Below are 23,077 nucleotides of genomic sequence, written 5' to 3'. Positions count from 1 at the left end.
AAAGGGAAACAAGGAACTAATTGGAAAAAGATACCAGCTCAAAGCGCAGTGTTATAACCACATGATATCTCTAGAGGGCGCTGTTGACCTGCATCTACTAAGCTACAAACTATTTGTAGCTGAAAATAAGAGACTGCGGGGGATATGTACAAGGAAGTGGCGGAGCGTGTCGTTAGCCTCCTCTGAAACGTAAGGCTGCACCATATTTACAAGAATGTGGTGCAGTCTTGCATTTACCCCTGCAATGGCGCAAAGTTTAGCAACTTAGCGCCAAAGCAGGCATCCTTGCACCAGAGTGCAAGGGTGTCTGCATGTAGGGGAGGATTGGTTACCTGTAGAAAGGTGTCCCTTCCTGCAAATAAACAATTTTAAGTTGCAATACTGTCACTTTCATGTGTGCTGCTACGTGCACACATGCCCGTAGCAGCATGTACATAAACAAACCATTGCATTTTGCTTTTTCCATGTGTGCTGCAGAAGGCAGCACACATGGAAAAAGCAAACACGAGGAGAAATAATACATTTCTCCCCGTTTCTCCAACTTAAGACCAGGGGTTTCCTGGTCTTAATTTTGCACTGCCTCCTATGTACACCACCCTTGTACATAAGGGGCAGCATTAAATACAATGGGTGCTGTGGTGGAACACCCACCACAACACCCACTGCACGCCTCTTTCACGCTAACCATAGCTTGACAGGGGGCCTTCTGTACAAGGCAACGTTAAGCCTCGTTAAGTGGCTTAACGCTGCCTTGTACATAAGGCGCAGCCCCTATCGCCACCACAACGTCTGTAAAAGTGACGATAGGGCCTTGTACATATGCCCCTGCATTTTGTGAATAATAGGCAGTGTGGTGGAAGTGGCGGTTTTCCGGGGAGGTATTTGAAATATGGAACTTTTATGGCCCTACAGGTGCCAGACAATTCTATGGAACATGTGACATCTTAAACCAGTGATTTTCTATTTAGCTAATATCACTGTGCACTCTGGTACCTGTAATTTCACCGTATCTTTAATATTGGTTGGAAAATCTCAGTGCGCATTGCCTTGTTCACCTATGAAGCAGGAATAGTGGAAGGTTTCACAGTGACAAGAAATCAGCAATTTGTAATTTTTGACACTTTGCAAGGGTAATTAAGCCAGATGGGCCAGGACAGGAGGAGTGCATAAGAAAAGTAACGTAAGTAGATGGTAAAATTACACCGAAGTAAGGGATGATGATATGGGAAAATATTGAAACACACAGAACTAATAGCCAGATAAAAGAAGTACATGTGATACTCCTTTGTGGCTCAAGATGTCAATATTAAGAGAAGGACAACTTCACTGTATTGCACTATGCTGTTAGTAAGGTACGTGGGTGGCTCTTTTGGAGGTTCAGAGACCAGGGACTTTGGATAATGTAGTGTGCCAAAACCAGCTATGTGTGTGCAGTAGTAGCCAGCACAGATCTGGGGTGGTAGGGCGGGGTAAGGGAGGGGGTATAATCATTAAAAAAAATCACTTACCTCCTCGCGGCTCTGTCCCATGTCATCCCTTCACCACCGTACAGGAAGCAGCTAGGCTCCCCTGAGTCAATCACAATGCTGCAATGCAGCTTTGCGATTGGACTGAGTGCTGTGGTACGGCACTCGTATGGGGACTGGGGGGCCTGGGCATGTTCTCCATGTAGGCTGTAATGCAGCCGGCATGGAGAACAGGCTAAAGTGTGCATGACTGTTTGATCGAACTGAGAGCGCCGGCCAAAGCATCATGCACTCTTTAGAGTGCCCACCACTCCTCACCTGCTCTATCAGCAGAGCCGCCCCACCCTGAATGGCTGCCACAGCAGGGAAGAATAAAATGATAATAACATCACGTTATTATAATTTTATTTTTCCTTTAACGGCTGCACAGCAGCAGTGGGGCGCTGCGCCGCTGCCACTGAGTGCGTGTCAACATAAGGCCCAGGCTCTCTAGGACTATCTTTACAGTATTTTTCTTTGCATTTTGAGGTTTGCAGTCTTGTTTTTATTTATATAAGAGCCGAGAATGCAAGAAAAACCCTGGACTGGATGTGCTAATCAGCAGCAGCCCGCTAAGGTAAGCGCCGTGGGGCAGGGCGCAGTGGGGGGAAGCCGACATACAAAGGAATAGGTATTGTTTTTATTTAATTATACCTATTCTGTCGTCTGGCGACTTCCATCACTTCTACCCTGCCCCGCCCCACCTCATTTACCTGTGCCTCCCGCCGCTGGAGCTAATGACAGTCAACTGTGGAAATCTTGCAGGGCGAGCCAAGTGCAACACAGGCAAAAGTTCTGAGAGACATTATGAAAGGAATAAAACCACTTATATTCAGGTGTTTAATGCCAGTATGTAGAGAAGTGTACGAGACTCCACTGTAGTGAAAGACTCTCTAAATGAGGAGTTCTCTTGGAAGCGTCAGATGTCAGTGAGTGTGCCTTGCAGGACAAGAGGGCAGTGGCATGGATCATGAATGAGTTTTAATGCAATACTTTAGGATTCTGAGGTTGGAACTCGTGAGAATATGTAGGGTGGAAGGAATAGTAGTGAGAGTTCTTTATACAGAAAGGTATGACAGTCTTACCTTTTGCTGTTCATCTACCACACTGACGTTCAGGTGCTGCGCCGTCATCTCCAGAGCTTCCACCCGCTTCACCGGGAAGGCCTCGTCCGGCAGGACCACGGTGCACACGCAGCGCTCATTCTCATCAATGTAAGCGGAAGCATTCTGGGCATCCTACAAAGTATCCAAAAGAGGCCTTACACTTAGCTTGCTTGTGAAACATCCTGGCTACAAAGTCAAACAAGAACTAGCAATGCCAATGGTTTTGGCTCTTGTTTAGTACAAAGGTTTTTACCAAGCTTCATTAATACATATCTTATATATATGTACCAGGAGTAGTGCAACACAAGCAAATAGAGAGCAGGTGACATCAGCAGCAGTGCAAGCCGTGCTTTATTAGAGCCAGTGGTTGAAGGTGGCGTCCTCCCACACTCATTTTTGGGGAATGGCACTTATTTTCCACCTTCAGACATTGACCCAGAACAAGAGAGAGAAAAACACAAAAAAGGGAAAAAAGAGGAAGAAAAAGATGGACAAACAGTGACAAAGAAAGAAAGCAGCGATGAAAATAACATAAAAGAGTGTTACAAATTAACCACAGGGTGCAAGTTATCCATACACACATAGAGCAGGTGCAGTAGGAAGCAAAGCACCAGCTGGCAGGGGTGAAAGTCAGAGCAGAGAGTGCTGAAAGAGAGGAGAATGGGATAGTTGGGGGAAAGGTGCAAATAGAGAGGAAGAGAAGAAAATGAAGAGGCAAAGGGGGATGGGCTGGGGCAAAGAGGCTGGAAAGAAGCAGCAGAGGGAAAGAGTATTGTGAGGAGCTGGTAGAGGGCAGAGCATGGGAGGTATGGAGATAGACTAGTTGGGGAGAGTGTAAGTGAGAAAACAGGAGAAGAATGAGAGTGTTCTGACATTTTTCCAACCTTATATGTATGATTCCTAGTGTCCATCGTGGAATCTCTGAGCCCCAGGGATCAGATTTGATGACAATATAGAAGTACCATGTTTAAATAAAGACTGTAAACATGTTTTTATATTACATTGATGAAATACTTAAATGAACTATATGAGATATATTTGTATTTTTCTGCTGATTTCTTATATTTCTTTTTTGACGCATTGTATCACTTTCTTTTTGTATTTAACTTTTTATATACTTCTTTGCAAACTTTATAAAATTATTGAACAAAAAAGACTGTAAACATGTATATTGCAAAAGTATAGACTGCAAAAACAAAGCCCATGCAAAAGTATATACAATATCTCCCTACAAAATATCAACCTGTTAAATAGTCTCAAATTCAACTAAACTCACTTATTAACTGTTGTATATCTAAATGTACCTACCACTATTCTAACTGTGGTTCTTGTATATTGAGTTCATGTATGTCCATTACAATAGGATTATGTACAATGCAATATATTTCAGGTGATTTTTTTTCTATATTATATAGACGCCTGAAATTCCAGAATAAAATGAACTGTCTCTAATGTCCTTAATGTAGTTGAAGTGTGACATCTCTAATCTCAGGTAATAACAAAATGACAAAGCCTCTCAACTGTAATAGCTTTAAATATTTGACTTGTGATGTCATAATGCCTGCTGCCAGGGCCAGCAGTTAAGATGAAAGGCAGGTCGCAGGGCAATATTACAGCTGCTGATTATACAAAGAAAAGAACTGACTTTTTGTGTTGATAATCTGTTTTTTATTTTTTTTTAAACTGAACAGCGATCTGCAGAAAAGACAGATTGATGGCAACATATTCATTCTTTCCGCATAGTTCATTAGGGGTAAAACGGAATGTCTTACTACTCATTCAGATTTCTAGCCTTTCATTATTCTGAAGTATATTAAACTAAATCTAATATGTTATTTTGTAACACATTACTAACTGCTTTTTGGTGTTTTAAAATTCGCACTACAGACTCTGAACCTGATTCACAAAGGCAATTTACACTTTTGAGTCATTTACTACTTTTCAGTATTCACAAACTCTGAGTGTAAATTTACTTCAAAAGTGTAAGTTACATGTCTCCAACCTCCGTTTAAAGCAATTGGCCTACACTTGTGTGAGTTCCTGATGTTCCTCACTAAACTCCTCACTAACAGCCTGATTCATGTACAATCCGTTTTGCGTGTCCCTAATAGCGAATCATAGCGACTCGCTATTGAGGACACGCAAAACTGCATTCATGTAGGAATTGCTAATAAAATAGCGATTCCTACATGTTCTTTATTTGCGAGTAGCAATTTGCTACTCGCAAATACTCCCCATTCATTCCTATGGGCCAAGAGGCCCATAGGAAGTATCCCTTATTTGCGAGTAGCAATTTGCTACTCGCAAATAAGATAGCGATTGAAAGGGTGCCAGGGGTGTCCAAAGGACGCCCTGTAGCACCCCTAAAATGCACAATTGGACAGGTGTTGCGCACACACATGTCCAAAGGACATGTGTGTGTGCAACATGCAACTTAGAAAAATGCTTTTAAAAGCATTTTTCTGAGTTTCTGCTATTTACCGACAGGTCTGACCTCTCGGTAAATAGCGGCCCCAAAAGTGCTAAATCGCAATTTCAGGATGTGTCATGAATAGCATTTGAGGAATCTCTATTAGAGATTCCTTAAATGCCATTCCACGCAAATATGCGAATTCTTACATAGCGATTTTTGCATTTGGTATCATGAATACCAAATGCAAGAATCGCACTCGCAAAGGGCCAGATTCTCAGAATCTGGCCCTTTTGCGAGCGCTATTGCCTACATGAATCAGGCTGTAAATTTCTCTTATATCTCTTCTTGACCTTTTTCCACCCACTCCCTCCAGTCCCTCCAACATTTACTTCTAAAACTTATTCTTGCATGTCCGGAGACTCCTCAGGTGGGATGAGTAATCCACACACATAATTATAGGTAATGACGAGCCGTAAATTCTGCACATCGCTTGTGAATTGCACTTTGTAGTACATTTTCAAGCAGTACAACATGTACTAGAAGGTGCAGTTTGTGAATCAGGGCCTCTATCTTTATTCTAGATGTCTGCAACCATACTATCTGACTCATATGAAGGGGAAAAACTTTAAAAGTTTTGGTGGTTTGTGAGAAGAGCAATGGTGTGACCATGTATTATAAGGAATAAAATACCCTGTCCCATACTTTAAAAAGAGAGTGATTCAACTTGCAATTCCATGAACATATAAAGGAGCCTAATCTTTGGCATCTTTCCTCTCCTCAGTGACTTGCAATATATATATAATGTACGACACAGGGTATTTTATCACCTATACAATAAATAATGCTCGCAGTTTATAGTTGTAAGTCACTAATTTACTTTGTATGCTATAATTTCATGTGGTACTCCTTTACACACATGAAAGAAATCAGTAAAGTGGAGGGATAAAAGATGACCCATTTTGGCATTGTGCCCCAAAAAAAGCAGGAGACTATTTGTGACTTTTGGAGTGTAAATAGCATACAGGTAGTCACAAGTAGGGAGAATGCAAAATAATGTTTTCACAACCAATGGTCCAGATTTTGCCAGACAATCTAAATTTTTACCATAGGCAATGGTTGGATGCTTCCTCGCCCTCAGGCCCCTATCCACATCTTCAAAATCTCTCAGAGGTTTAGGCTGGCCAATCTAGAAATAGGTACATTCCAGAGATGAACTAGATTTGCAAAGCTGGTAATATTACTTCTGGGGCTGTAGTGCCAGGGGAGCCTTCATACGTGCTATCAGATTGTAGAGACATGATACACACATGCATACGCACACAGACACACTCACACAGACACACACACACATACACACACCCATACCCTTTTTGGGTGGGAAAAATCATTGAGGTGATTTACATTGCCCCTAGTGCCACTAATCTACCCCAACATACTGTATAGTGTAGTCAAATTAACCACCTGGAAAGATGTCTACTTATTAATTGTACTTTACAATTAACTTGCCACAAATGTTCCCAAAAATACTCAACTATGCACCACCAATACAGTGTTGTCCAAAAAGTGTTGAATCGGGATGCACAAATGTGGCCCACATTTCTGTTTTTTAATGCCCAGGTTTTTTTTGTCCCAGTCTGAAGCTGATCCCCCTGCCTCACTCGTATCACCAATATCTAACAGTGAAAGACTGTACCCAGACGTGCTCTGTCTATATCCTCGCAAACTCCTCAAACGCCTCTCTTTGACTTTTGTTTCCTGCTACCATACAGCACACAGTTTTAAAATGAATCTTCTCAACATGAGTATGATCATGAAATTATGGTCTTTCCCTCCACCCCTTACAGCTTCCTCAAACCTCCAGTCAATGGGCCTCAAAGTTTTACAAACTGGGCACACAAACACTGTCATAAACCTTCATAATTGCAACGTACCCCAGAGCAGCAGGGACCACAGATTAAGGAAGCTCTAAAAAAAGCAGCTGCACTCCTAAAGGTTGTTTCGAATAAATTAATATTTTTCATGCTAAAATGTCAGTGCCACCAGCTTTAAAACACAGTGATTTCTCCTCACATTTCCACCTTAATCGTGGCATTTATCCGCGAGGTATCAGTTTGATACTGCCACTGCATTCTGAAAGTGATAACAACACTAAGACCAACAATTGTTTTACCACAAACTTTCAAGATTTATCGTGTTCCTTAGTGTATACCTCAAAAAAAAAATGTATTGATGAATCACAGGGCAATGCACTAAAAAGAGATTAAAAAAACCAAGAATGGTTATGGCCAATTTTATTAAATCATATAAACCTTCCATTGAATGTGAAGTATATTATTGACTTAACCTGATCCTTATCAATGTTAATATGCTTTGATTTATGAACAATTGTAAGCCATTGGCTTAGTGGCGTTAGGCCGGAAAATAAACATCCGCAATGTAGAAAGCTTGGTATGATGAAATGAAAATGGCTTCTAGCCAAGGAAATGTACTAACCAAGCTGAAATGCCAGTTAATTACCAGTGTGCATCTTCAAAGACAGGAAACAGATTCAGAACAATGATATAGATTCTCAACTAATATTGATTGAAGATGTTGCTTCACAAACCAAACAAAAGTTGACAGCCAGAACAGAGAATCAGAGATAAGATGTGGATTTGGGGTGATGATAAACCTTTAGATTATGAGTATAGATTCAGAGTCAGAACAAAGGCTCAAATCTGATGCCAAGAAAGTTCTTCTTGTCCTTGAATACTCAGGGGAATCTGAGTAATCCTTGTAACATGTATTGCTTGTTGTCACCAAAACCACTAGAACCATTACTAGTGCAAGTTCTCTAAATTGCCAAGTACCTTATTTTTGGACATTGACTTTGGAGGGATAGCAAGGTCAAAAAGCGCAATCTTACTTTAAGAGTTGTAGGAAACTGTACTCTGGCCCTCAGTGTAAGTGGTCCATTATTCTGATGGGCTCAGTGTCAGACCTGGCATCCTTGATGTGTTCTCCCCTAACTTTTTTGCCTTCAATCTTCGAAATGGCAAAATAAACCTTTTGCCTGGCCCAAACCTTCCTCATTAGTACACATAAGTCACCCCTAGGGTAGGACATTATGGCAGAATTCAGTATTTTTAAAAAAAAGTAGGACAGATACTTTTAAAATTTACATGTACTGGTAGTGAAAATCTCCTTAATTCTTTTTTCACTATCGCACTTTTAGTAAGTTAGACAACATAGCAACTGCCAGTGCTGATGATCTTCTCATGCATTTAAATAAACTCTTCGTGATCACACATTTAACAACCCATATGAGCAACACGTGAATTTAAGCACAAAACAACATGACAAATTTGTATGTATACAACAACACCTTTGTATACCAGCTCTGACTTTGAAACCCACTAGGAGAGTAGCCAATTGTTTGAAACAAACAATGTATCTAGTCTAGGCTGTTGGCTTTAACCTAGAGGTGCTAGCAAAATATGCATAAAGGCTGGCTGTTGACAAGGATATCTCTTTTATATCATGTTTTTTGTGCCTAAATTCACATGTGATGGTCATATGGGTTGTTAAATGTCATGTGGTTGACCAATATTGAAGTGTTTGATGTATTGTTTTCCATGTTTGTTGGTCAACTGTCTTCGATGGTGTTGTAGAAAGTGCTATCAAATGTTTATTGAAAATATTGAAAATAAATGGTGGTCGCAGGAATTCAGTTGTGCGATTGCAAAAAGTTTAATTTAATGTATGAGAAGATCGTCAGCACTGGCAATTTTTATGTAGTTATAGTTTCTATTAGTCTAGCCTTGCTGCCACAGTATTAGCCCAAACACTGTTTTTGATTGTAACGTTTAGAAAGTCTTTATTTTTTTGTATTAACCATTTGTTGCATGAGCCTGCTGTTGTATCATGTGACTAGGTTTAGCTGGCAGTTGGTCTTTGCATGTTATTCTCAGACAGTGAGACAAAAGGAAGATAGGTGTTGGCAGGATGGGTCACTCTGACTTAATCAGGGGGAGAATCTGTCTGCACATCACAGAGGGTTTGACATTGGTCTTTTGTGACCGCAGACATGCTGGGACCAGAAAAGGGACAAAGGAGATGCCGAACACCTCAGGGGGGTGGAAACCTCTAGAAGTTTCCTCCATTTCAAAGTGTGCACCAGGTACTAATATTAAACCCTTAGACCCAACTCTTCAGTGCACAGCTGGACTTTTAGACTTTGCCAGGAAGAAGGACTGCCGTGCTGCTGAAAGGACTGCCACTCTGCTGCACTGCTGCTCAGAAGGCCCCAACCCTGCTGTGCTGACCTACTGCTATGCTGCTCTCATGCCTGCATCAGAATGACTGGACCTGCATCTCTAGGCCCAGAACTCCATAGTGACTCCAAGGGTAGTTAGCTGGCCTCCTGATCTTAAGCTTCAGGGACATAACCGGCTTCCAGCAAACTCGAACCCAGTGTTTAGACTCCACCAACTGTCAGTCCTGCCCTCCAAAGTGGTGCCACCCCAGTACTGGACCGTTGGATGTGGGCGTAAAGGGATGCTGCCTGCCATCTGTGGAACCAGCAGAACCAATGCATCTCTTCTTCAGCGCATCTCCCACAGAATCAGCACATGTCCTTTGCTGTAAGACACATTGCCCTCATATCTGATGCATCACCCCTTCTGTGCCATCTTCCAGATGCAAGGTCGTTGCATTGCCCATCGCAGGCCATCGGCGCTGGTGGATCTCCAAGCAAGGACATTGCCTCGCTTCACACAGCCTCTCAGAACTGCCACTACATGATGTATCTCCATGCAAGGACATTGCGTCACACTTCACAGCTTCGTGGAAACGCCACTGCATGACGCATCCCCATGCCCAGGCCCACATCACCTCTGCTGCTCGGCACATCATCCTCAACTTGGGATTTTGCATCTTTTCACAACCAGGATTTAAGTACTGTGTTCAGTGGGCCTAAGTGGGTCTCTGTACCCGGCCCATGCTCCATCACGTTTGGGGTGAACTTGTGACTTTGTCTTGGTCTGGCGCAACCAGATATCTACAGTTGGTGCTTTATACTTTTTGTTACTATATTCACTGAATTCTTTAATATTGCTTATGTATTGATCGGATTTTTCTAATTTTGGGCTTGATTTGTTCAATAAAATTCAATCTATTTTTCTAAATTGCCGTGGGATTTTTCTTGTGTTGTGTTTTCACTTCATTATTGTTTGAAGTGCTGCATCAAACTTTATGGATTGTCTCTAAGTTAAGCCTGATTGCTCTGTGCCAAGCTACCAGAGAGTTGAGCACAGGTTAATTTGGGGCTTGCTTATGACTTAACCCTGACAAGAAACGTGTTTGCTGCTTGTGTAGGGTTTCACCCCCTCAACAAGTAACCTAATTTCCGACACACAGCAGTCAGAGATAGAAAGTTCAACACAATTATGAGTTTAGTGGGGAGACCAATGGTGAGTAGTATTCCACCCAGAGATTTTAGCTTCTGCAAGCAGACAAAGCCTCCAGGTGGAATACGATGGGGAAAAATTGGTAAGGTAAATTTCTGCATGTTATCCACAAAAAAATGTAAACCTTCTTTATTAATTCCCACCTCCGAAATGATCAGGACCCCTCCAAAGGGTGGGGAAAATAATGAAGATTTTTAAGGGACACTGTAGTATATATTTTTACAAAAGAAATACTTTTAATTCAGAGTGTAATACCATGTTAAATGTACATTACCACTATAATTAAATGTAATTTTCCAGAAAATAGGGCTTTCTGTTTTTCTTTCTGTGTAGGTGATCTACTGACCAGAAGGGTGTAATGCACATGGAGCCCAAGGGACTCAATGGACGTGTACATCCACTTTCTATGCCTCCAGGGCACTTTTGTATTTAAGAATAGGCTGCAGACGCTTGAGCAGCCCCTTCTGTAATAAAGATAGCACCAGTTCTACAAGTGCACGGACACAATATCATGGGGCGAGCCTTCATTTGATTGGGGGTGTGGCTATGCAAATGAGGGAACAATTTGTCTCTATGCCTATTCTGCATTATAGATGTAGGCGAAGAGGCAAAGGAGATCTTAGGGGAGTGTCAGTGCAGCACTTATGAGGTGGAGCTAAGTCAGTGCACCCCCTGATGGCACCCCATAGAACTGGAGAAAAGAGTTCCAGTGGATCCCCTTGACATCTCCCTGTAGCAGGTGCACTCACTCCCTGCACCCACCTGCCAGAGGCTTTCTGTCCAGCTTTGAAAGGCAGTCCGCGCTGCCACCTGCAAAGGGAGAAATGGACTGACTGCTTCAATCATCCTTTCACTAAAGCAATGATCCCAAGGCAGCTGTGAATTACGGCCTGCCTTGGGGCAGGACATTATCTGTCATAGGGCACACTGACCAAGTCTGTGCTCTGCGCATTGAGTTAAAGGTGCACCCTCTACATAATATGGTTGAATTGTATATGTCCACTGCAGTGTGCATTTGTCTCTGGGCAAAGTCAGAGTTCTATGTTTTCTGTTTATTTATTCTTTTTTAGGGCTCGCCTGCTGATGCGCTTGCGCATAGCTGGCGAAGCTCTATAGTGGCTTATCCAGAGTTTAACCACTGGCGATTCCATGCAGTGCATGTGCGCTTTTTAGGTCATTGCGCAAGCGCAAGCCCTAAAAAGCGCGTGCACAATGCCACCAGCTGCCTGCCTGCCTGCCTCGCATTACCACATCAAAGGCAGCCCAGCCTCCCTCCCACAAGCTTCTCAGCGTGCGCTCTGCATTTCTCCTCCCAGCGCATTTCTCATCCCCTAATTATTCACGGCCGGCCGGCCGTACTTTCAGTTTCACGGCCGCCAGGCCGTGTCTCCTTTTATGCTCTCTGATGCTGACACATCAGTTGCATCATCGCTTCTCATTTAAAAAATGTTTTAGCATGTTGTACAGCATCTAGCTCCTGTATGACGTGGTACATGTAACATGGCCTTCTGGCAATGGTGGCAGCATTGCTTGTTTATTTAGCCTGTCGCTTTGCCGTCTCACACAAACACACACACAGCCTTTCCCTGTTTGCTTCCTGGCATCCCTGCTTCCGCCTGCTACTTAAAAAAAAGCCTCTGTCTCTCACCCCCAAGTCTTCGCTGCACTTATTCACAACTGGCGGCGGAACTAGCCTTCCATCTCGGAGTCAGTTTTGTTAAGATACACTTTTTTCATCTCTTCCCTTTGACCGCCCACTAAACGTTTAATACTGGAGGTGTCTGCATTTCACTTCCGTGCTCCAAATGCATCAGCGCACATTTACTTAAAAAAACATGCAGCCCTTCGCATCCGGAGTCTCTCTTCTGGGGCCCCTTCCTTCCAGCCCTCACAACATCCCCACACCACGCATACCTTATCTCCTTCATCGGGCCATACATTTTCACAGGCTGCCCATTTGCTTTGCTCTCATGTCCTCTCTCCCTCTGTCCGTGTGTTACAAATGCATGTTATTTAAAATGCAGAGTACGTTTTCATTTTAAATTTACCCGAGAGGATTCCTACAGCCCTTTTTATTTAAACCGACCCTCTCCATTTACCTTTTAAACTTTTTTTGCAAATTTTTTTCTCTCATTCTAGAGTCCCCTCCTCCTACTACTAAAGATACCCCTTTATTTTAATTTTTTTCTCTGCGTAATCTCTATTTTCATTCATGCTTGTTTTAATGGCCTACACCCAGTGACTGCAACACTTTTAATGTTGGGCCAGGCTACATATTTTCCCAAGTTTACTGACAACGTGGCCTCTGTTTACAGTAGATGCTTGGCCACACTTACTTCCAACACTTTGCACTGGCACTTCTTGGGTTGCCTTGTCCTACAGCTAAATTCGAACTGTTCTGAACTAGAGTCTCATAATTTTCACAATTTTGCAGTAAAACGATCAAAGAGGTACTAACTTAATTTCGACATCATTATTGAAGTGCAGTTTATCTTGCCTTCCTCAGTACTTCGTACATCTCTCTAGAGATGTGGCCTAACAACCAGAGCTGCCATCTAAGTCACGTAAATACAAAACATGTTGCATTACAAATGCTATAGGTGTCACATTCGCAAAAGTTATAACTATTGGCATTGTAAATGACAAATCTATCAATTTAGCTATTTTAAAAACCAACACATAAATAAAATATTTGTCATTTACAGGACCAATAGCTCCAACTTTTCTAAAGCGAGACCTATTGCATTTACAATGCTTGTTTAATGTGTCTCTAGGTGCAGCATCATTCATGTTGCTCACAGGCTCATCATTCAGAGTGGGATCAAGGACTTTCATGGTCAGTGAACAAAGAACTGGATGGCTTTGATAATAGAAATTATGATTGTACCATATGGTGATGGAAAGTTCAGTCCATGGTGACTTACTGCAGAGTTCCTCAGGGTCACAAGCACTGAGAAACACAGGCTTTATGCAGGTGGAAACAGTATAATCCTGAAACTTTGAGGTCTTGTTGCTGGTGGGTGTACAAACAGCACAAGAAGGCTCCAAGCACTTCGTGGCTGTAAACAAAGACACAGTAGTCATAGGATGGGAAGAGAAAGTACCTCAAGTAGGTCACACAAAGCAGGAGTTCCCCCAGAATGACTGTGACCCCTTTCCATGCAATTTGCAAATGCTGTTCTGCACTCTGCAATCTCTGGTAGACTCCTCAGGGAATTTTACATGGAGTGAGCACTGCTAGCTCTCATTTAAGAATCGGTCTCTGCTACAGGCCTGACAGTTGTCTTAAGTAGTTAAAGAGCTGAAGGAGCTCTATTTTACCAACTTATACAAAGGTAGATGATTTTTTGTCACAGAGGTTTAAAGGTAGATCTTGCTTTTACCTGGAATTGTGGCATATCTTTGGCATATGTGGTGTCATATCATTGAAAAACAATAGAGCATAACAAAATCACATAAGCATGGCAATCTAACAACACAATTAAAATATAACAGGGCACTGTACAACAAAACACCAAAATAAAACACACACAACAGCCACAGTAAAACATAGCAACATTATATTGCAGTAATTCAACACAAAAGCACATCAGCACAAAACATAACTGAACACATCAACAAAACAGAAAAATGCCACATAATAATATATACACCCATTCTTGTCACAAATTATCACCACCAGAAACCTGCTTGTATAATATGGCTGTAAGAGGTGTTTACACTAAACACTGCCTTAACGTTCCACCAAGGATATGAAGTAGTGCCAGTCAAATCGGCTTTGTTTTCTGGCCCTTCTTCTCTAGTGAGACACACTCTTAACTGTTTCAATCTCACATGCACTCCTTCTCTTCAGGTTTTAGAAGAGAAGGCTTTTCATTGTCATCCTGGACCATCATTCCTACTCTTTCAGGAAGAATAGCAAAGCTTTTTGGGGCAGATTTACAAGGACTGGCACATCCCTGCATATCAGCAGGGATGCGCCAGGTAAGATGCGTCAAGCAAGTTTACCCTTGCGCCACCACAGATGCGCCGCATTTACAATGAGGCTCATCGTGACGCAAGGATAAACAGATGCGTGACGCATCTGATGGCGTTAGGGCGGCGCGTTGCTGGAGTCGTGTCGCAAGCGCGACACAACTCCAGCAATGCTCAGGGGCTGCCCATACCTACTATGCTGCATCAGGCCTTGCACCTGCTTCAAGCAGGTGCAGGGTTTTGACACAGCAGCGTCGGAAAAGTGACTCGGTGAAATCTTGTAGATTTCACTGCGTCACTTTTCCCAGGCTTTTTCCGACGGAACGCCCACCCTGCATACATTAAACCTGAAGCAGGTTTAATGTGGCGCAGGACTTTACAACGTGACAAATCTAACTAGATGTGTCACGTTGTGAATAAGGCGCAACATGGTGCATGGTTTACGCCGCCACTGCGTCACAGAAGTGGGGCGGCATAAATGTGTTGCAAGGGACTTGTAAATCTTCCCCACAGTGTTTTTCCCAGACTATGTCAGTATTGGTCTCCATCAAATCAAAAGGAAAACACTTGACTGGACTCGCAAGCCAGTTTGTGTCACTTCAACTGGCATTTAAATTTTAGGCTACATTTGGATTTTGGAGGATCCAATCACTGCCACATGAATTTCCTTTTTGGTTCAATGAAGACTCATGGAAAATAGTATCCCACAATATTTACAGTCACTTTAACAACTTGGTATTAGAAGGTAGTCTATAATATCAACTGGCTAGATTCAAGACACTCTTCACCCAATCCATATCTGATGGTGGGGCTAGTTTCTCCATACGTGAGCTGTACACGGGAAGTGTGTTGGTTGACAGCCCATCTCTTTTGTTAAGGTGTTTTGTAGCGGCAACAACATTGTCCACAGTCTCTTTTTTCAGGTGCTCCTTCTCTTGCTGAATCCAGCATGATGCAGGGAAGGTGAACACCAAGAGGTCATCCTGCTCTATCGAGGCCTTTGTTCATTTAATATTAGTTACCTAAGACCGTGCTTATCATGGCTGGAGCCTGAAGGAGGATCAGCACACCGGGCAATCAGGAAAGGTGTATAAGGTATCATTTTGAACTACATTTATACACCTAAGGGTATGTTGATATGACATGGCACTGGTGCTGGGGTATCCAAACCACAAAGGACACAACATTCTTCTCACACACCTCTCACATTCATGTGGAAGGGTTGGGGCAGTCATGACACATAATTATTAGAGCTTGCTAGAAGCAATCTTCCTAACTGGGAGGTAGAAAAAGGGGCTAGAATGCCATGATTAATTGCCAACTGGTGAGAATTGTTAACCTTGGCTTGGCCTTGTCATGGCCTTGTCATGGCCATGACCTTGTCATAGGAGTGCGATTAACACATGTAAAAGTAGGTCGATTTCAGCCTGTGTGTCTCCTACACTCCGGCAAGGTCTAGTGCTTGGATAGGGAGCAATAATGACATCCTTTTCGAACACCTTACTAGATTTCCTGTGTAGGAAAGCATATCCAGTCTATCAGAATGTTGAAATGAGGAGTAGGTTGGCACATTGTTGCTGCTCTGGGGCTTTAAACTCCACGCCAGAGCACAGATTCGAAAGCACAGCAAAATTCAGAGTTAGCATACAGATTAAGGATGAGAACACTGATTCTGGGCTATGTCATGGATTCAAAGTTTGACAAAGGTTTCTGAACCAGGATTCTGAGCAAACGCAAAGGTTTTCAGAACCACAGTATGGATTCTGATCTGGAATATAGATTCAGATTCAGCACTGGGCTGGAGCTTCAGAACCAGACCAAAGATTCAGTGCCTGTACACAGATCCACAGCCGAGACATCAATTCAGAGCGTAAATACAGATTCAGTGTCAGACTGTACATTGAAAATGAATGCAACCATTGATTGCAAGGGCACATATTCTGAAAAAGTGCATACATTCAGAGGCATAATATACATTTGGAGATAGGACACATATTTAGAGTAGGGCTGTGTGAAATGCGCGTAGTTTGCTTCTGTCTAATTATACAAAAAAGTTCTTCAAAATTGCGCAAAATAACACCTACATACGTGAAATCCAAATCTGTTCTTTTGCAATGTATTTTAGCACGAAATGCGTCTTCGCATTCATTTTTGGCATGAGGATGAATTTAAAAAAAGGTGAACATCAGCCTCTCTCGTTGTGTTATATATGTGCATTTGTGGTGATTTTTTTCCTGAATGGCACGTATTTATGGGAAGTGACCGTAATGACGCAATTTCAGGAATTGCCACAACAAGCTTAATGTGAAATAGCCCAAAAATATGTGCTTAAGCCTGTGTAATTTAAGTTTCACCCAGGCCAATAGTCAATACTTGACTATTGTTTGAGAATAAGAAGGTATACCGATTCAGAGCCAGGGAATAGATTCAGAGAAAGGAAACTGATCCAGAGCTAGGTGTTTGATTCAGAATCAGGAAATAGATATTCAGTCAGTGTCTGAAGAAAGACAGAGAACCGGGTTGTATATTAAGATCCAGAACAAGAACTGCGATCCAACACATTGCGTCAGAGATACGTTTTCATATCAGAATGACATAGGAGTGTATAATGATGCGATGAGGGGGATAGTGGTAACGATTGACCAAATGTGGATCTTATTATCTATGGGGTGGGGGATGAATTTGTATTGTAAATGTCTTTTATGATTGAAAAATATCGAATAAAGACTATTTTTGACCACAGTATAATGATACAAAGCAGAAATTCAGGCATCAACACCAAAAAAACACGGCTTTAGATAAAAAACACCACTGTGTTTTTGATGACTAGTACAAGTTGCTTTGTATTTACATGTGTTGAATTATTTCCCCTTAATAGAGCCTCAGTAGGAGATGTGATCATACCACACATGTGGAATAAATCATGCAGTAAGATACAGTAATGACGAGTGTAGCATTGATGCACATTTTCAACTATGGAAATCTGCGTTTGTGCAGCAATTTCTGCATTTTCATTTTGCCACACTTTCTTTTTTATTTATTTATTTATTTATTTATTTTTATACAGAAAACAATTGCAACCGCTGTTGCAGGGTTAGCATAGGTTGAAAAGTTGCAGTTTATACAAAAAACATATTCCACTAAGTTTGCACTTGTGAAATGAGGTCATGGAACACCTGAATATAATGGTTTTACCACATAACTCCTCATCCCAGTTGGATGGAAATTCCTGTTCCTGTCCAAACTGGGAATGCCGCTGAAGTTGTGCCGAGGGCCTTGGTAAAGTAGCTTGGCTCTGACCACTAGTTAATGTGTGCATGGACTAGACCTTCCTAAAATAGAAGTCTAATCAAAAAGCTGTTTAAGAAAATTAGAGCGGTTGTACCAGTTTTTCTCAAAGTTCCACTGTATATCACCGTATCGAGTGACAAAATAGCGCCCTGAATTAATAGACAATATTATTTCCTGGACTATCGACTGCGATAGTTTTGTGAATGTATGTAAAAATAAGCAGGTATTGATTTACTATTCTTATCTCCACATCTAGGTATCTTGAAGGAGTTACATTGATGTAGAGTTAAGGATAGGAAATCTATACTTAACCATGTATACTTCTTGTCATGATGTTATGATAGGCGATATTCTGGGTACGATAATTTAATAACACAATAACAACAACCCTATGGGGCATATGTACAAGCCCCTATTGCCACGGAAACATCACTTTTTGTGACATTCCCGTGGCGATAGGGGCCTTGCCTTATGTACAAGACAGCGTTAAGCCACTTAACGTGGCTTAACGCTGCCTTGTAAATAAGGCCCCCTTTCACACTATGTTTAGCGTGAAAGGGGCGTGCAGTGGGTGTTCTGGTTTGCGTTCCACCGCAACACCTTTTGTATTTGACGCTGCCCCTATGTACAAGAGTGGCGTACAGAGGAGGCAGTGCCAAAATTAAGACCTGGAAAATTCTGGTCTTAATTTGGCGACACGAGGAGAAATGCATTATTTCTCTTTCTTTTTGCTTTTTCCATGTGTGCTGCCTTGTGCAGCACACATGAGAAAAGCAAAATGCCATGGTTTGTTTATGTACAGGAAGGTGTCACTTCCTGCACATAAACAAACCTTTTTAAAAAATGCCATTTTGTAACTTTCATGTGTGCTGCATGAAGCAGCACACAGGAAAGTTATAAAATGGCATTTTAGGATTGTTTATGTACAGGAAGGGACACCTTCCTACACATAACCAATCATCCCCTGCACACTGACATCCTTGCACTCTGGTGCAAGGGTGCCTGCGTTGGCGCAAAGCTGTTAACACAAGGCTGCACACATTCTTGTAAATATTGCACAGCCTTGCGTTTCCGAAGTGGTGGAGCGAGTCGTTAAGCTCAGGAGGCTAACGACAAGCTCCGCCACTTCATTGTACATATCCCCTCTATTTTGTGGGTCAACTCCCTGCAGATGAATGCTAGCCTGTAGACCATGGTTCTGCCAAAAAACATACAAAGCGTAATTATTTTGCAAAAATGTGAAACTGTATTTCGGAATAGTAATTTGTTTTCAAACCATAGCAGTCTGATAAGCGAGTGATACAATTTCAAACCATTTAAACCATCTCGCAAAATTTCCAGGCGGGGTAGGATTTTTATATTGAATAGTAAACGCACAAAATTAGGCAAATATGGGCACTAAAAGATTTCATAAAAATACATTTCATGCTGTTTGACTGGATTGTAACATTCTGTCTTTCCTAGCAGCTGTGTTTTTTTATAGCGTCTCACAACATTAGGTGTTACTGGCATTGCCCAACAATAGACGCCTGGTACGTCCTGCCAGGTCACAATACCATCTGTTACACTGCAGTTCATGTTACACAAAAAACAGAATTTCTGGGAAATAAATGAACTAATATCTATCGGATCGCGAAACACTACCACGTCAATGCTGGAGGAAGTAATAAAATGGTGCTTGGAGATCAAAAGATTGGAGATATCAGATGGCAGAACTAATGTTATTGCCTTTGGCTTACAAAAGAAAGACACAGCTCGGAAAGGCATCATGGTTTCTTTTTTTATTGCTTCCTCAGTTTGATTAAACGAGTAGATCCACAGCTAATTAAAAAATTAAAAACATTTTGCCACTCAATAGATACTGAGATATTTAGATAGGTATTATGTATCCAGGACAATATTACGTGTAAAAGGAGGTGAATTTTACTGAGGTAAATGCTAAATTGCCCCCTTTTCTTTACACGTTTATCTCTATGATTAGAGCTGCCTTATGGGCTTCAGTGCATACTTTTACCCCAGTGAAACTGATGACTCCCTGATAGATTCTCTAATGTCATTTTTGTTAGAGGAGTAGCTGCGGCCCGTGGAGGGAGTTGCGGTGGGGCAGAGAGGCGGGGGAGGGGCAGGTTGGGGGTGCTAAAAACCGGCATATGGATAATTGGAGGTAAGTAAACAATTTAATTAATAAAATGACTTTCGTAGCGTGCCCTGCATCGCAAAATGTGATGCAGCGCGTGCTACGAAAGACTGGGGTGCTAGGCCAGAGCCCACTTTTCCCATGCTTTAACTCCATGCGCGCTGCGGGTTTTCCCGCTGTGCGCTGACTTTTGCGAAAACCCGCGGTTCATGATGAGCTCAGCTCGTCATGAGCGTACGACAGGCGTAACTCATGACGAGCTGAGCTCGTCATGAGCGTCGAAGGGGTTAAAACTTCTCTGCAATAAACTGAATTGGTATTTATTATGACCCAACTGCAACATTACCCATTTTATTAACATGGGATGAACCTGAGAAGAATGAATTCTGTCGCCCAAAATATTTTGGCCCAGTTTTAACAAAGGATTGCGTCGCTCTTGTGTCACGCAAGCGTAATACAATTGCTAAGTCTGATTTACCAAGCCAAGCAAGGGCACCTTGTGTGGCCCTGCATTTCTTGGCAAATCTGGAGTTACACAAAGCAGTGAAAGACGCTGTGTTGCATGACTCTGCGCCGGGACGGCGTTCTATGGGTGGAACTTCGCTGTTCCCATACATCCACCAACGTTTTTTGGCACATTCTCAGATTTACCAAGACTGGTATTCCTCAGAATAGGTCAAAATCATACGCCTTCCCGATAGAGGAGCAACTTTATTTTTCCACATTGTTTTCTCATTCTGCAGCACACTTGGAAAGAGGAAAATGCCTCCTGCACAAAAACAATCCTGCCTGCAACACAGGCACCCCTGCACCATGTCACAAGGGTGCCTGCATTGATGCTAAGCAGCACACAGAACACCATCACAAGGAGAGAGCAGGGATGCACAGTAGCTTGATAGATGTGGCGCATTCCTGTCCTCTCTGACGCAGCGCAGCAGGTAGTCTTGCTGTGCTGCATCAAATAATGGGAAATCTGGGCCTTTGTGTAAAAATTATTCGGCACGGGTTTACACAGGCACAAGAAGATTTGTGGTATTTGCATACGTCACACACATGAAATTTGTTAATTTTCGCAAATTTCGCAAATTTCGTAAACTTTGCTAACATTTGTAGCCGAATTTTTAATCTTACGCACAACTAAAAACAAATGAGAGCTGCATGCAAGTAAGATACAGTGGCACGTTTTGGGCATGATGCTGATAGCACTGTTTAATGTGCAAGATACAATTTCAAAACCTGGCTTCTCACCATGCTGAGGTTGATAAAATGAGTACGATATGTGCAACTACGACTGCGTATGTTATATGTTAACTGCTATGGGTGCAACTGCAACCTCAATGATCCAATATAAGCATTAGGTTTTTGTGCATTTTTTAAAAACATTTGTGTTATTAAGAAACGCATAAAATGGGCAATTAGAATCATTCGACCATCTCATGATTAAAACACTTGAGAAAAATATGCACCTAAATATACGTATGATATTGTATTGATAACAGTGAGAGACACAAATATTAACCCAATTAGCATTAAATAGATATTAGCATCCAATGAGGTCCTTTTTTAATTTAAATTGAAGTGTATATTCAATGTATCCTTAAATATATTTTGCAATTCAAACCACCCAGCCACTCTCCATCTATAGACAGAAGGCATTTTATGCTGAACTATCGCTGTGGGGTTATGAATGTACAGCCTAACTAAAAAAAACTAACTGCCTATTGGTAAGATTAATTATATAAATACAATCCCATTTAATGCCATTACTCACACACACACATGCGCATTCCCCCACTTGCACACACAAACATACCCACACACACACACGCACACACACATACACAAAGTTTTGTCCTAAAATATTTTTTTTAAACTGTTGTCAAAAGAAAAAACAAGGAGACTGGGGTTGAAGCAACCGTATTCATTACATTTTCAGTCTCCTGTCTACATCCATGACACTTTGCATCTTTATGTAACTTCTATGTAAAAAGTTAAACAGTACGTAGCACATGTTAAACATTGTCTTAAAGTGTTGAAGCAATGATAAGTGCTTACTGCATTAAAACGGTATCATATTTCATACCAGAGTCATCAATGCACTCATGTGAAATGTAGATCATGTTCGAGGAGTTTGTGAAATATGTGAATTTTGCATTACACAAATTTTGTGAAATTCACAACATTTCTCATTAAGAAATTGAGGGTAATTTTTTTGCTGATGGGAGACAGCCTCAAGCAGTAAACTGCTCAATCCAGTTTTCAGACAGTATCTTGTGGGGCTTTACTATGAAACGCATGATTGCATGATGGTGTCATGTGATGTATCAGGAAACCACATTTTGAACCATTTGTGTATTTTGACATACTTTTGTGAAATTTTGCAAAAAACATTATGCGATTTCACAGACTTCAACTTATTACCCACCTCTCCAAATTCTAAACACATCTTGGCAGGCACCCGTTCATGGCCGGCAGAATGGGAATTGATTTGCATGTTATTTCTCAGGGTTTCAGAGTCTGCCACCATTTCAGTATAAGGCGCCTCACATTTCAATGCAAAAATAACAATGCGTACAGCAAAGGATGCAACTTTGGTACTATTAGATTTACAAATGATAGGGGTGATATGAGTCTGAGACTATAGTAAAGCCAGACAAAAGGCTCTTTGAAGATAGCAAGTAGTGCAAGGGAGTGTAGAAACCCTAGGTGGAGTTCCCAAGGAATACTCATAGAATGAGGTTGTGAGCCAATACCATTTGGGGGTTCTGCAACAGGTACCTTGATCCTTTCCACAAAATGGTACCCAAAACCCACCTTTTATTTAGTGATTCGAAAAAATCAGCCATTTAATTTTGATGAACGCTTTCTTTCCATCTGTCTAGATCATTGCCATTGGGCATGTAAACGAATCTGCCCATCTAAAAGGCCGAAATCAGTATTAACAAAAGCAGTATTATCATGTCCTGACTCTAGGGTGATCACTTCTTTCCATTCCATTGCAGCCACTGTTTCCAGTTCTAAACTTTTGTTTGAAATCGTAATGCATTCTGGGTGTTGTAGTCTTATTTTTCTTCATTTGAACTTATTAGATGAACACACCTGAAATCATTGATTTGCAGATGAAAAGTTCATGTCTGAAGATGGTCCATAATGACCTGGAGTGAGGTGAGCGCCCTCCTTGACACAAAACTGTCATTCCATGG

This window comes from Lissotriton helveticus, chromosome 9 (genome assembly GCF_964261635.1).
Source record: "Lissotriton helveticus chromosome 9, aLisHel1.1, whole genome shotgun sequence".
In the NCBI taxonomy this organism is placed as follows: Eukaryota; Metazoa; Chordata; class Amphibia; order Caudata; family Salamandridae; genus Lissotriton; species Lissotriton helveticus.
This window is presented reverse-complemented; position numbering follows the sequence as displayed.